The 5,614-nt window shown below is 34.9% G+C and overlaps 1 long non-coding RNA gene across 1 annotated transcript; it reads right to left on the bottom strand.

The window, feature by feature from the left end:
- Positions 1–2,133: 2,133 nt before the first annotated feature.
- On the bottom strand, positions 2,134–2,505 carry LOC141817893 (uncharacterized). The gene is made up of 3 exons (XR_012600882.1): positions 2,471–2,505; positions 2,318–2,377; positions 2,134–2,191 (listed from the first exon to the last, which is right to left on the bottom strand). It is a non-coding gene; the product is annotated as an uncharacterized LOC141817893 (long non-coding RNA).
- Positions 2,506–5,614: the final 3,109 nt, after the last annotated feature.

Below are 5,614 nucleotides of genomic sequence, written 5' to 3'. Positions count from 1 at the left end.
GATGGTATCCCAAATTTCCTTGGTTGTCCCAAGGAACATGCATGTCATTGCTTTCTAGAATCATTGAATGCCACAACCACGACATCACTAATGAATATGTTTCATCCCACATAGCAAACTTGGGATCTTCTGAATCCGGTCATGTCTCGAGTAAATGACTTAACCTACCTCTGCCCTTCAAGGTTATGCGAACAAGTTGTGACCACTTCAAATAATTTTTTCCATTCAATCGATATGCAATTTGAATGTTATGTAAATCACACGTTAAAATGAGGGTTGGTTGATCTGTTGAGGGCATATCCGTGTTGGAGCTATTTTTGGTAGGAAATGAGGGTTGGTTGATCTGTTGAGTGCATATCAGTGTTGAAGCTATTTTTTGGTTGTTTCCGACATGATTGATTAATTGGAACCTCAAAGAAAAGTAAAGAAATAATCGATAATCCCAAGATCAATCCAATTGCTCTGATACCATGTGGGAAAAAAAAATTTCTTATCTTCATTGACAAAATATACACTATTTATATACAAGTATGTCAACTAAAAAGCTAAGGAAAACTACTCTAACCAAGCATATAATCTGGTTACAAATTAATCCCTGCAGACTAGGGATTACAATTCATCCAATCCCATGAAATCAGTGATAAGATCTTAATCCCTGCAAATTAGGGATTACAATTCATCCAATCCCATGAAATCAGTGATAAGATCTTTCCAAATATATATCCAAATCTCAACAATTCAAAAAGGATATTGGTCAACTTTAGATTTAATCATTCTTCAGAATGACACCGTATTAGCATACAAAAGAGCACAAATTTCATGAAGGCCTTTGTGAAAAATGTGATCACTATCTTCTTCCTTACCAACGAAAAAGAAAACAAAGTACCATCAAAAAACAGACTTTTCATCAACATTGTAGGTCATAACAGCAAGGTAGTGACAATTGAACAAACATTGAGGAACTTGACTTTACAATTAAAAAAAATGAAAGTAACTAATAACAAGATGAAGAGATAATCTCCATGCTTACTGGATGATGGAAACTCTTTCTTAACTAGGCTTATGGTTAATGATGGCAATAGGATGCCTATTATGACCAATAGAAACTTATAATTAACACACGGAGGTGTAGGCTATAACATATGGATGCATATCCATTACTCCAGGGGCTAAAAGGATGCCAACTAGATTTATTAAAAAGAAAAATGAAAGGTTTGATGCATTTGAGGGTGACTATAAAGAGAATAAGTTAATCCATCATCTATTGCATACGACATTTTTATTTCCAGTTGCAAAGAGAAAAACAAAACCAGAACCTTTTTTACCTTATAATCCAACATTAGAAAAAGAAACATTGTTTTTATATCATTCAAATAGAACAGAATAGGTTATAACATTTGGCCCAAGCAATCCACTTGAGCAGTTGGATTAAGGTTAATTTGGAATTTCCAAAAGGATATTCCTAATTTCATCCTTTATCCTCAAAAGCATCCCTTTGTTCAGATGACAAATATAAAGACATAAGTTAGCTTAAGTTTAACTAGTAATTACTTAATGACTGAAAAAGGGTAGTGACCAAAACTGAGGCATTGTTGTTCTCGTGTGTCTTTGGACGATACATCTTTACAAGGAAGAACTAAACAACTGAAAAGAAATTGTGGAAACCTGAAATGAATACAACTTCTTTAAACATAAATAACAAAATCCTCAACCACTTGTTTCTTGAAAAGATGGTAAATTAAAAAGATAGATATGTAAGAAAGAGGAAAAGTGAAGAAAAGTGAAGGGGAGGGATAAAAATGAAATTATGCTTTGAGTTGTTTTCTTGAAGGACGTATAGAGAGAATGGATGACTTTTTATTGATCCAATAGGTGTTAGTTAGTTTTCCACCAGGTTATAAATGGATGACTTATGTTGGATCGATGCTCATAATCATCTCTTCAACTATCCAAAATCCCTCTTCATCCATCAAAAAAAAACGAGAAAGATGATACATGATCCATTCATCCAAATCTATCTTTTCGATTTATCATTCAAGGAAACAGACCCTTCATCTAGCAATCTAAAGAATATTTAATAAATAATGAATAAGGAACCCACGATTTAAAACTTGAAAAAGAATCTAAGAAAAACCTTCGGTAAGACCGGTGCTAACTTGTCCTTGTGGTTAGGAAGTTTCTGTTGATCACCCTGTCACATTCACCCATCATGGAATTATATTAGTTGCAAAGTAAGAAGAAAGATACAGAATACCACTAGGATGGAAGAGAAAAAAAAAGAATCATAGTCCACTTAAGATGAAGTAGCAACGAGAACCTCCGAAGGAAATCGCCCTCGTCCACGATCAACGTTGCGGTAAGTCTCAAAACTACTTTCCTGGACATGAATGAGAAAGAAAATGATGTCGAATCCGCGAGTCAATATGCACAATCCCAATCAAAACAAAGCATAGCAGATTACTGTCCTTACCTGCTGGGAGCGATCATCCGCCATGTATCCTGCAGAAGATGACAGATGAGGAATAAAAGACGTCGCATTAAAACCCAGAAACAACACAGTGAAATTAAATATATATATATATAAATATATATAAAAAGAACGCTTGCAATCAACGTCACGGTCCCACAACCCAATTACGGATCTCTCCAGCGCCACAAGCTTCTTTCGAATCAAGGGCCCAGCGGCAAAAACCCGCGTTCCGCAGAGCGTTACAGGGGGCGGAGGGGACGCACGACATCTGGATGGAACAATTAGGGTTTGAATACGAGGGATCTGGCGGGGTGACGCACCGGAAGGGAACCTATTGTGGAGGCCGAGGAGGAAAGCGAGGGGGACGAGCAGCGAGAATACGAACAGTGCGAACACGGCCGCCGCCTGCCCCTTCCACCTCCGCTTCGCCGCCTGCTGCGCTGCGGAAGACACTCCGCCGGAGCCGTACCCTTTCATATCGCTTCACCTCGACCACCCTCTCCCTCGCCTTCTCGTCCCCACTATGAAGGTTGAGTCCGCCGCTCTCCGGCGACTCTGATCAGGAATGTGAGTGCAATCGAATCAAGGAGTGAGTCTCTCACTTGCGCTTTCGCCTTTGTCATCTCGCACCATCTCGATCTCCGTTTTGGTACCGTTTGGTTTCTGTTAAGATTCGGGCCGTCGATTCGTGAAGCCCCACAGAAACAGAGAGGGGGAAGGCGAGAGAAAGTTCGAGAAACAGGCGACGCAGATGAGCGAGGAAGAAATATAAATATATAATCATGATATATTGTTCTTTCCACGTAGGTTAAAATGAAGGGTCGCAACGTGTATTACGACTGTACGTATAATGATTTCATTGTTAGAGTCGAGATTTTTTTTCCCCATAGATCTTTCCTTATTTCATTCGACTTTTTATCGGTTGTGCAATTTTTTATTTTATCCTTCTTAAAAAATTATTTATGTTCGTGTGATAGTCCAAAATAAGGATGGTTTAAATGACAATCGGAGATATTTCACCGAACCACTTAAGCATTTTTTAATAAAAAAATCATGACACCGCCTCATTCTTGCATCATCGGTGAAATCAAAAATCTTAGTTCTTAATAGTGGAATCGATTTAAATCTCTACTTTTATTTCATCAGTCCTCATCCATTTAGTATTCATCGACGCATTCACTAGCTTCGCTTATGTCTCATTGACGAAATCGAGAATGGTAGCTCTCAACGCTTCATTGGCGACCGCATAATCTCCTTCTGAAACAAGGCTTCCATCCCTTCAACTGTATTCGTTCTCCGAAAGAATCAGGTTTGAGTGAGGGTTGACCCAAAACTACAAAATTATAAATATTCAAAATGTTGAAAAATCCATTTAACTTCTCATGTGAAAAAATTGTTTTGATTATATGTTTTCAAAAATTTTAAATAAAATATATATACTTAGTTTAACTTAATTTCATAAAAGTTATGATGATTGAATTGTCTTATGTCATATAGTTAGGTCATTGAGCTTAGTTAAAAAACACATTATCACAGTATCATCATCAACTAAGAATAATGTTTTATAAATAGTTCAATCAATATGATCAATTAGTAGGAGTACTGATTGTCATATTTAGTTTATATTTAAGTTTGTTAATTATATCCAGATGAATTGGCTAAAAGGTATAATTTATTTGGACTTTTATGTCATATTAAATATTTTTTACCATTGAAAAAATTTCTAATAGATTAGTAGTGATCTTCTAAATAGTTTAACTTAGTTTGATGAAAATTATATTATTTGATTGATTATTTACAAAGTTTGAATGTTTTATTTGTATACTGCAAGAAATGTAAACATCTACATCAATAGCTGCAAAAAAAAACTAAGAATGATTTATTATATATAGAGCAAAAGTTACATTGGATAAGTAAATTAGGTCATTTTATAGAATTATTTTATCAAACTTCTTCAAAGGATAAAGGGAAGAGAATGAGGCATTTAGGAGTGAATCTTCATAAAAAAAACACAATAGCATTATAAGCAATAACCCCTTGTATATCTCCTTAGCATATCGAAAATTCCACTTAGGGGATTACTAGTTAATATATTTGAGAATTGAAATTCAGAAGGGAAAATTTTTAAATGTTGCAATATGGTTGTGCCCTTCACAGCCAAAGACGTAGCACTATTATTCGGAATTTCAAATAGAGACGTGCATATAAATATGCATTCCAATAATGTTACTTCTAAAGAATTGTATAAAAGATATTTTACAAGGAAAAAGCTAAATGATCCAGATTGAAATAGCTAATGAAGGAATATTATCTCCGCATGGAATCATATAAGAATATTAGATCGTTTTGTAAATTTTATATTTATATATTCTTTCTTCTGTTTTATTTGCTTCTTCTATTTATAAGTTACTTATAAGAATTATAGATATTATCGATGATATCGACAACTTAGAAAATTATAATTTGGTTGAGACAATATATAATTATATGACGCCTCAACTCTTGATATTTGGAGAAGCGTTCGCTACAAAGACATGTAGTCATATCGTCGTGCTGCCTTATATGAAGAGATTTGCAGTCTACTTGTTGTAAGTATTGAATATGTAGTTATTTGATTGCATAACATCCAATGATTTATTTATGGCATAGACTTGATTTCCTGAGTATGTCCCTATTCAATGGTCAAGCAGCGTCATATGATCGAGAATAATCAAGTGGATGTCTACTTATTCTTATATTAATAAAGTAAGGGCTAAGTTAGAAGGGTTGTCACCTCTCCATGTAAACATAAGGTGAATTTGAAATAATGCTACAATCCTATTATCTATGTAAAGGTTTGTTAATTAAGTATCAATTGTTACTGATTATTCAGAATATTATTGATATTCTCCTTATTCCCGAGGAAGTCCATTTACTTGACACCCCCTCGCCACTCAAATAACACCACAATAGGGTGACACATCCACTGTATAAATTGATACAGTCTCACTGGAGGTAGCTGGATGTTCATTTTATATTGTAAAGGAACAACCAATTGAAATCCTTACCTGCCAGAATAATGAATTAGCGATATTAAATAAAGAATTAATTATCATTCTGGAAAGAGAAGGATTATCTTATCCAACAAGACAACTTGTAGAACAT

This window comes from Curcuma longa, chromosome 2, assembly GCF_044706935.1.
Source record: "Curcuma longa cultivar G26 ecotype Majalengka, Jawa Barat chromosome 2, ITB_CL_G26_1.1, whole genome shotgun sequence".
NCBI classification, from domain to species: Eukaryota; Viridiplantae; Streptophyta; class Magnoliopsida; order Zingiberales; family Zingiberaceae; genus Curcuma; species Curcuma longa.
Note: the sequence above shows the minus strand (reverse complement) of the source record. Positions and strands in the feature narration are given on the sequence as shown.